Below are 11,069 nucleotides of genomic sequence, written 5' to 3' on the forward strand. Positions count from 1 at the left end.
AATATATAAATAATCTTCATATATTGCCATCGAAACTCGAACATTTTCATTGTTACGGACATCTTACTTTCACTAATTGCTTATTCATTTAAGTAAAGTTAAAATTCTCCCTTAAAATTTTGCCTAAGTGGTGGATATATATAGGCTTTACGCATAGTTGTGCAAAATATTATCATTATTGGGTAGTAAGCAAACAAGTATTGCAGAGTGAAACAATAATTTTTATTTGAATCTTACAATTATATAATACATGGGAAGAGGTCTTTGAGCAGTCATGTAATCCTCCTCTGTCATAAATAAATTTTAAAAGTTCTGTAAAAATAAGCCTCTGATCACATTTAGAAATTCTGTTTCTAAATGTGTAATGCGTTTTCATAAAATCTCAAATAGTTTAATTCAGTTGATTTCATTGCGGTTCAGTAAGTTATTGGTTTCTATTATGCATTATAAATAAAAGAAAAAAAATTATATTTTAACATTATCAGCGAATTCTTACACATTGTTTGAAAAGATGCTTGATTCACTTCGTTAAAAATATGTTTTATTCCTATAACTAAGGAATATGATCGCAACAGCTTAGCAGTCAGAATATTCACTAACTGCAAAGTGATATTTATTGATTTGAACCTTTATTAGAGCCCAAATTAGGATGAAGAATAAATGATCAAACCACATTTTGCATTAAACAACGGACATTTGCTGTTTGCTGTACGAATTTAGATTTTAAAGTAAAAAATCCGCTTTAGTTCAAAATGCAATTCTAAAATTTTTATCCTTAGGAAACAAAGTAAAAATTTCAAAAATTATAAATTAAATTTTGTAGACTAATTACACGAATGCCATCCCTTCAACTTTATAACCCATAACTGACATTACGTTTTAAAATACTATGAATGTAATAAAAGCTTATAAAATTCCAAATTTTTATGCATCTGGAGTTACTATTTTGTCATACAGATTTAAATTAACACTTCTAAAGTTCAAATTAAAACCCAATAAAAGTCACAGCCTATTATTCTTTGTATTATTTTCCTTTGTGAATTTAGCGTAATTCCGTGCACAAAACTTTTACCAATGTTAATAGTTTGTAGAGACATTAGGTATTTTTTGGAAGCAGGCAAGATGAAAAATGAACAATCGTCTTCGCCGGGAATCGAACCACGGACCTCTGGAATTCCGGCCCAACGTGCAGAACCACTGCACCACGAAGGCACATTCGGAAGGCGGGAGAAATACCTTATAAGTATTCTTTCATAAATTTATTGTGAATAATACCCTTCTTTAACGGTACGGTTTAACACTGTGATTATTTCAAATATTGTCATTATACAGAGAATTTCACTAGGTATTCCTTCCTTAGAAGAAAATAGGTCATAGTTTGTAAAAACGCGATAAGTGAGCTATAACATCAATTGCAGCGCGCAAGGAATTTGCAAAAATATTTCTGTGTGATTTTCTGACGAGGTAATTTTGTTAATATGAAATAATTCTCAGAAGTCAGATTTTTGTAATTAGTTTCCAATTTTTGTTAAGATTGTTAAATTATTCTCATAATTAAATAATTCCAATGCTGCCTCCGGTTACAAAATGTATCATTATTGCAAATTAATCTTATTAGAAATCTACGCAGATCTCTTAACCTCTAATTACACTTCAAACTTTGAAGTCCAGGTTCATTGAAAATTTCCTTAACTTCCAGGATAGGCAAATTTTACTTTATGAGTCATATAAAGACATCTGTCTACGAGTACCTACACGCAGCGTCGATATCAAATAATTCTTACCTAATTTTAAAAACCTTTTAAAAACCAAAACAACCCTGCATCTTAGATTTCTGTATTTATAATGTAATATAATACTAAAACGATTTACAGTATTTCATGTAACAGAGTTTGTAACATTGTCAGAATTAGACTTGTTCGTAACCATAGTTCGTATCAATTTAAAATACACTACACTGTTCTTATCTATTTAAAAATAAGAGTAAAATGTTTACAGTTGTGACGTAGATATGCATAAATTATTTGTGTAATTCTTCGTGTATGGAAATTTATTAGTTACATTTAATTTTTATCTATTCAAATGTTAGGTCAAATCCTCTCGGCAGTACTGTTAACGTAAATCTTACGTCATTATATATATTTTTTTTTCAAATTTTCGCATTTGAACTCGCGATAAATTACCATAGATACATTGCACGAGAGTTTAACGTTATTCATGAAAACCTGAAAATCATTGGCATGCTGATAAGCTACATATTATCAGAAATCCTCTCTAACCACGTTGCCATCAGTAGTCCAAATTACTTTGCAATTCTTCTTTGTAAATCGATTTAGGTCTGTTTCCGCGATTCCTGTTTGCGCGTTTTTAAAATATCTTCCTGATTGCGCGAAATCGGGGAGTACAGTCCCCCTCCCAAAGTTCCTCAGGGGATTTCAGGATGAGTCATTAAGAAGAGTTGGGCAGTTTCTTTGTGAATAAGCTAGTCATCGTCTTGACATTGTTAGACTGAAGACGTGTCTTAGTTTAGGCTCCTCTCGAAATCTTTAGTTTCATTCCACTTTAAAATCTTTAGCATTAGCTGTTATTTTTCGTATCTAAAATCAGTATGGATGTTTTAGAGATTATTGAAACTAAAAGGAAAAAGCCTTTAGCCCTTTACAAAGTTATCAATATCGAATTCGGAATAGAAATAAGGAAAATGTAGTTTATTGAATTTGCATAAATGACACACAAAGTAATTTGAATTCTGACAAGAAAACGGAAAGAGAGAAGTGAGAGTAAACATCCGGAACGCAAAACAACTGGTTAATTAACATAACTACCTTAAAACAAAGAAACCTATTAGCGACATTTCATGAACAATTAATCGAAACCAGACAGAGAAAGCCCCAGTGCCAAAAAGCAGATATCGAGCAAAGAAGAAGAAGGTAAGAATGCTTGGCAAATACTATTAAAGAGAAAGCTAGTAACCCGATGCCAATGAGTTTTATGAAAACAGCCAAAGTGCTAATTTGAGACGAAGAGATAGGCCACCAAGAACTCTCAGATCTACAGCCAAGAAAAAGTAAAGACAACTCCTGCTCACTTCCGCTCGCTATTTCATTTGCAAGACTAAAAATTAAAGATTATTTTCAATAAAAAATTCCATCATTGAAGAAATTCATCTACGGTTTCTTTAAGGATGATCCAATCCGTATCATTTGTAAAAATATTGATGATATCCTTCCGGTCATGATAGTGCTTCAAAATTCAGTTTTTTCCTACGGGTGTCAAATAATGGAGAAGAAGCCCATTCAAGTAGTGGGAAGAGAACTACCCTTAAGCTATCTTCAGATCATAGAAGAGATTATTAAATGTGGGTTAATTTAAATTTCCAAACTCACCAAAATATCTGAGAAGAAATAGATCTCTAACGAATCAAATTAAGAATTAGGATTAGTACAAGGAGACGATGCTTTAAGTGTCGGTGTTTCTGACATTCTCAGCAACGACATTTCAACATGCCCAAATCCATCAAATAAAAAAAAGCGTAACGGATCAGTGGCCAGATAAAAATGAGGAAATATGAAGAAATAAGTAAAACGAAATCTGCAGAAACTTTCCATGGTCTCATACAGAAAATCCCTAGTGTATCCTAAAACTATAAAAATAGCTACGCTAGTACTAAGCATAGAAGTGCTGAAGCAAAGTTCACAAAATTTTTGTTTCCTGAAGGAGACATTATGAATTCCTCATCAAAAAATGATGATCTAGTCCTAAATCCCAGAACACCAGGAAGAAATAGGGTCATAGTCTTAAAGTAAAAAGATATAAGAGTCCATTTGAAATTAAGAAGAATCTCCCGAGATTTCAGGAAAACCACTTTCTAGTAAAAATTAGCGAGAACGATAAAAATATGCAAACGAGACAGAAGGCTGTGATACACTCAAAGCATTTCCAATATTAGAAATTTTAGAATAAAATGAATGAGAACTTATTTAAATGAAAGGCTTCCTCGAAACTACTGTTCCATGACGACATTCGTCCCAATTAAGAGTGCTTCTTCTGCTAATAACAAAATGATTAAAGCTTTGCTTTAAATATTGAGATAAATAATTGTCGAAACGTCGCATTTTGGGATGTCGATAATAGATACCAGAAGCTTGGAGAAAAACTATAAATTAATATCTTTATGTAAAATCGAAAAGGAAACGGTACAATAATAGAATAATATTCTACTATATTTGTGTAAATTGTTTGTACTTGTGTAAACAGAGGTACAGAAAATTAAAAAATTTTTTGCTGCTACACTAACACTATTCCTAACAATATTATCATTAATATTTATTATGTGAATTTAGTTAGGGATTATTATTAAATTGATAATGATTATGGTGATTCTTTATATCAATGGTGATTCTTTATATCATGGCAAATATTAATTATGGGGATTTAGCATATTACAGATCCTAAGGAACAAAGATTAATGAATTCTATTAGAAAAGCTGACCTTCAACTTGCAGCATAGAATATTCTTCTCGGCACGAGCTTTAAGTTTAGTCATTTGAAAAATTGTCGCCTTTTTTAGACACATGATTCAGAAAATTATTTGTTAAGAAGCATTTATTTTCCACCTAATTACGCATTGATTAAAGGGTGTGGGCTTGAGTTTCATTTGAAATACGAGATTACGTGCCAGCACGAATGCTACAAGTCTCCAGGAAATAACTTATGGTAGAATCAACATGCAGACTGTATAATGCATTTATACTTTAAATAGTAACTAAGCAAGCACATCTCGTTATGTCACGGATAAAGCTTAAACGATAGAAAATTGCTTTTTCACTATTTACTTGACTGAACTAAAGATAAATATTAAGTTGATTTAGATAATTAATATTAATTAAAGTAAATATTAAGTTATTCGCAAGAGTGAATGATTTCAAAAGCTCATTGGAAAGAATTCAGTTACAATTAATTTTAAGTTTTTTTACGTAAAATTAATAGGTGGTAATTACGTAAAATAAACGTAAAATTATAATTAACCTAATAGGTGGGTCACCGTTGCTTCTTATGAAGGGACGGACAATTAATTGCAGCCATGCCTTCTCCAGGATTTTCCGTACCGCAGTAAGCTCCCATAACCCCTATACCGTCTGGGTGGCATTCAGTTACTATTAAAAAAAATTTCAGCAAAATATACTATTGAAAATCTACAAGCGATATGTTTCCTTCTAGCTTTAATATTGTTAGTTTAAAAGAAAGTGCTAATGGCTTTACAAAATAATTTAATGCGAATTAATGTTAGTGCTACATAAATTCGACTTGAATTCTTCGGTAAAGACTACGATATTTCTGTCACATCTTGATTATCAAATTATAAATAAAGATTAGTTGAATGATGAACAGAAACCAGAACTAGAAAAAGCATTATTTTAAAAAGGTCAAATGTTTGTGAAAAATCCATATTAAAGAACTCTATGAAATTCTAGAATTGTTGAAATTTCCAATGCTACGGAACAATGTTATTTGTCTAAAGTTTCGTGCGCTATGAATTAATATGTCATGTCATAAAGTTTATTGTAGTCTTTGACTGTTTTAAATTTAAATTAAAAGCTTAGTTTAAGTTAATAAAAAAGCTTGAGTTATTAATACTTGTGAGTTGAAATTTAATATGTTTTGTTTCGAAACAATATACTTAATTCTTAAAAACGAATCTTAATCTAATCTTTTATTTAGTTTTGTAATGTAATTCAAAATATTTAATGAATGTTTTATTTAAAATTTTTTAGTTAATTTCAGTTGCTCTGATTTTAATAATTTTAAATTAAAAATTTTATTTTTGTTCACGTGTAAATTTTGTCCCAAGTGGCCCCACCTGATGACCGAGCTGTTAAGGCCACTGAATACTGGTAATTTGATCTGGGTGGAAACCAAGCGAAAGGGATTGGCTGCATATTTAGTTTCCGAATTTTTCCCATGGGCAATGTAAATGCGAGACAGTTACTCCTGAAATTCCTCCATAAAAGCAAATCTCCCGTTATGCAGATAGTTACCGTGTGCGTTTCTATATTCAGATAACATAACCTAACCATCTTACGATCTAGAATTTTATGTCTATCTCTAGTCGAATATGTCTGTAGGACGGCTATTGATCTGAAAACTAAAGTTAAGTTCTCAAAAACCTACTAGATAAAGATAGCTAGTTATCGCTACTTCTTAACAAATCACAAAATACTTAGGACGATTAAAAAAACAGTTTTATTTTAATTTGAATTGAACATAAAGCACGACTTGTGCTACAGAGACTCGGCACCACTTGTGGCTGTTCAAATTAAGCAATAAATGACAATTGAATTCAAACGCGGGTAACGTAGTCTAAGACTACACATTGAATAAAATAAGCTAAAAGCTGGATAAAAACTAAAGCTAAAAGCTAAAGCCGAGATGCAAATTTTAAGTGCAGCTGGCAAAACACTAACAACAGATATGAGTGCAAAAACACTTTCCTTCTAAGATTCACAACCCTCAGCGTAAGCATTCTTAAAACTAATTTTCAATCAAGGAATGCGGATAGCTAAAGTACAAATCAATATTAAGATATGGTACAAGACATGCTAAAAACTAAATAACGAAAAAAAATTATTTCAATTCTTTAAACATGATATAAGTCAGAAAATGAATTTTAATAAGAAGTAGGATTTTATGTTTGTGACAAGTATAATTTAATATATTAATGATTTTAAATAAAACGTAATTCCAATGATCTACGGGTCTTCAAATTCCGAAAAAAATGTCACATTTTTCGTATCTGGAAAAGCGTCCAAAATATGATATATTATTTTTTTTTTTCAGATGCTTTCCAGTCACAATGAGCAGAAAATTACTTTTAAGCTTAGTCATCTAGAAGAAATCTAGTTTAACAAGAATTCCATTTTATTAGCCTTGGTTCAATGTACTTTCAGTACCCTGACACTATTTGTAACTAAAGCAATTTATGCGGAATTCGGGGAGAAGTATTCCCTTATTGCTCCTTTCCCAATTCATTAAATTTTGAAAGAATTCAGCCGAGTTAAAGGTTGCAAAGAATTCTGGAAGCTCTTTGAGCGTCAAGGAACTGATATTTGTTCGCTGACTGCATTCTTTTGTTCATCATGCAAGCCCATAAAAGAAAATAATATAATAATAATAGTAGGCATACTGCTTGGCCAATATATGTCTCATTACTTGTGGGATATAGTGCCAGAACCTTTGCTAAGGGAACCTTGGTATATATTCTCTTTCCCCAATGTTATTACCTTTATCTTCATATTAATCTTGCATGGTTCCTTTATGTTAATTAATAAGTTACTTTATGTTTTGGATGTCTGCTGTCACTCCTCCCTTCCTTTTCCTCGCCAGAATGCAAATTTAAGGCGTATTTAAGGCGGACAAAATATGTATTTAAGTCAAGTTTTTAGATTGTAAAATACAGCGTGTTAGGCTACTTCATTAGGTTGCTATGCCAGACAAGATTTGTTGTCTACAGCCTTGCATTATAATCGCCGATACTGGATCTCCACGCCGGTTATATATGTGAACCAACTTCATGTTAAGTTGATTGACTAGATTATTTAATTTAAATTTTATATTTCACTACTCTAACTTACATCGCCATTGTGAGCGGCTTTAATTTAAATTTTATATTTCACTACTCTACGTTACATCTCCATTGTGAGTGCTGTTTTGTAAGCATCAAGTGTGTCTTCTGTTCTTCTTAATTTTAAGTAATGAGTCTTTTACACCCTTCTCAAGTTCTAGTTGTAATTTTAGGCTTTGCGATAATTCGTTTAACGTCTACTGAGCGTTTGGACATTATTAGGTGATTATAAAAGATACCAAAATTTATAATTTGTATCTATGTATCATCTTCGTTCTATGTCAACTGACTTCCTATTTTTTCCTGTGAACGTGGTATCATTTTAGCTAGATAAAAGCAGTGGACTTTGAGATGCAGTCTTTGGTTATCAAAGGGTTCTTGAGTCTGAATCCATTCGTTGTCGAAGTGCCCGATGAAACCTCTTTCCGGTACCTACATCTATAGATTTTGTACATTCTATAAACTCTCTGAAATGCACTAAAACCTCGGTTCGCGAATTAAATTCGCTCCTGGAGGCTGCTTGTCAACTGAATTTTTCCTTAACCAAAGCAGTTTTCTCCGTAGGTATTAATGCAATATGGGTTACAGATAATTGCTTATTTAAATTTTACATCAGTACTTTGTATGCAATTTTATAAGCCAGAATTATAACTGGACATAAAAGAACGTAACAGAAAATATGAGTGACTAACGACATAAATGAAACAACAACATAAATATAATATTAAACATAGAAACTGAAGAAAACTTAGTTTAACTTTACTGTACTTGTACGGAAAGTGGACGACGTGAGTGGAAAATACTGAGGAAGATGTTATTGCTTAATTTAATTTATTAGTGCTCCGCCATTAGGCACTACACGGGAAAGGAAAGATGCCCCGTGGTGGACATTCTAAAAGAAACTGGATCACATCCCGTTACATACGAGCAAAATCACGAAAACACCCATACAGTCAGCCCGTTTGCTAGGACTCGAATCTCGGACCGAACTGCCAGTGTTCAGCGGCTTTTACAGCTTGGACGCTGATGGGCAATATTATTGTTTGGGTGCAAAATTTCCTTCCATGAAAACATCAGGCTTCTTAAGGGTAATCTTCTTTTAACTTTTCTTTGTCTCAAAACGCTAATTGACACTGCTTAAGACTCACTGGGCCTCCTCCATTTTACTCAAAATTTGACCAATGTGATTAGTTGCTGTCTACGATTTAAATACTATTTCTAAAGTTAGCCATGGCATTTTCACTGAAATTAGGTTTATGCTATATCAGAGCATAAACCTAATTTACTTGTTACTGCTTTATCAGAGTAGTATATCGTTAGGTAAAATCTTTGTATCTTACCCCATTTTGCACCGATGATCGGAGAATTAGGTTCACGTTTTTTCCCTTTCTCTTCTTCCGAAAACGTTTTATTCGCAGTCGCCTTTTGTTGCTGCTTCTGAGGTTGTTGTAAGTCTTTCTTGTTAAAACCACTTTTATGGTCTAGTAACTTTAATCCTCCACTTCTTTACTTTTAACTTGCAGGCCGATGGTTTTAACTTGAGATGCAAATCATAGTAAATTATATCCCAAGCAGCTGTCACAGAACTGTCTGTTTTAAGACACCACAGACGTACCCAGACAACTGTATACGTACCCAGACAACCTGTATACTCAAGTAGAAACAGGTTTATATTTATCTTTCTTAGCCCAGTGTCAACTACTTATTTTTTTTTTTTTTTTTTTTCATTTCAATATCTTATTATTATTGGTTACTTTTCTTTTGAAAATTATGTATGCACTAGTTTTGCAATATACAACGTGATCTACATCTTCCTAATAATTAAATTTATCAAATGTTACATTGTACTACTGAATTTGCATTTCTATTGAGCATATTACATAGAGTAAACTACAGAGATATTATTGAGCATTTACACAGAATAATACATAGAGTAAAATTGAGCTCATTACATAGAGTAACATTTACTAAACATGAAACATACAGCCTGTCCCTAATGTATTAATTAAAAATATCCTTGAACATTTTATAAGGAGTATATAATAATTGTTTACTAAATCTATTTGACATTGTTTATCAGAGAATTATTTTAGATTATTAGCAATTTCATCAAGTTACCCGCTTTACAACGTGACTGATGTGCTGAATGCGCTCTAATTTCCAGAGATAAAAGAGCTGCAGCTCATTGCTTTTAGTTGCAATGGGAATCAATAGAAAGAATATTGGCATCTTGTATAAATTATTATTAAGATTATGTATCGCTATCTTTCTCTCTCATAAAGTTATAGCGTCATTCCTGAAATTATCAATATCCGGCGAAATTTTTAAGAGAAAAGGAATCAATAATAATAACACGTTAAAATAAAGGATGATATAGAGAGGAAAGAATGATAGTTTATTTTATTTAGTATTACAATTTTCATTGAATCTAGATTGACACCCCTATCTTAAAGTTTTGTGCAACCTGAATTCATATGCCAGAAACATGGTCCATTTGACTGCATTCTGACACATATTCAATATTGAATTTTTATTCTTATCAAGTATTGAAATCGTGAAAAGATTAGAGTGGACATCTCCAGTTTAATTATTTTATGTTCATTCGATTTGAAAGATTATGTTCTTCGTTTGTTATAAATATTTACTCTTAGTCTAATTTTAAAAATAAATACATTTTTCAATAGCAAAGCAGTATAACTAAGCAATATAATTTCATATCAGTATAGCTGAATGCAATGAGTAGTGGATATAATGAAGAGTTACGTATTCAATCTCATCCCCAGCTGCCGAGTGTCAAATAATTCAAAATTTATTTTTGCGTTTGTCATATCAAACACAAGAAATATATTGACTCTCTTCTCATCTAATGATAAAACTGCGAACTATATTAAGCTTTAGGGAAATCGTAATTTAACGAAGTATAGGATTTAGCCGGCTTTCTATTGTGCGAAGATAACCGAAAATAAATCCCAGGTGTAATCTCCACACCTTAGACTTCCTTCTTTAGACCTTCTACTTTTGCAAGCGAGCTCCGAGTTGCTTAATCTAAGAAGATCATCTGGATTCTATTCATTCATTAACTCTATCTCTATGTACCAGAGTTGAAGAAACATTTTACTCAGCGGTCCACATGGGAAACTGTTAATCTTTCGGATTGGCCGATAGGATAGTAGCAGGACTATACCCAAAATTTTTGCTTCAAAGAATATTTTATCCTATCAATTTTCTCACTTTATGTAACAATGATTCTTTATGAATGAAAGATTTATACAAATTAATATTAATATGCAGTAATTAAAACACAAATTTAGCCGGAATGTTGTAAAATACATATTTCTCTCACATAATTCTCCATGGTTTACTTCATTTTTTTATTGAGACTAATTTTTTTTTTTATTTTAAAATTATTATTTATTGATGGAAAATTAAGATTTTACATCTTAAGTCA

At 31.7% G+C, this 11,069-nt stretch overlaps 1 non-coding gene across 1 annotated transcript; it reads right to left on the reverse strand.

Annotated features, from left to right (window-relative positions):
* Positions 1-1,138: 1,138 nt before the first annotated feature.
* Positions 1,139-1,212, reverse strand: TRNAS-GGA (transfer RNA serine (anticodon GGA)). The gene has a single exon. It is a non-coding gene; the product is annotated as a tRNA-Ser (tRNA).
* Between the last annotated feature and the right edge of the window lie 9,857 nt (positions 1,213-11,069).

This window comes from Stegodyphus dumicola, chromosome X1 (genome assembly GCF_044657685.1).
Source record: "Stegodyphus dumicola isolate Sdum_Otavi_A_Nest chromosome X1, ASM4465768v1".
In the NCBI taxonomy this organism is placed as follows: domain Eukaryota; kingdom Metazoa; phylum Arthropoda; class Arachnida; order Araneae; family Eresidae; genus Stegodyphus; species Stegodyphus dumicola.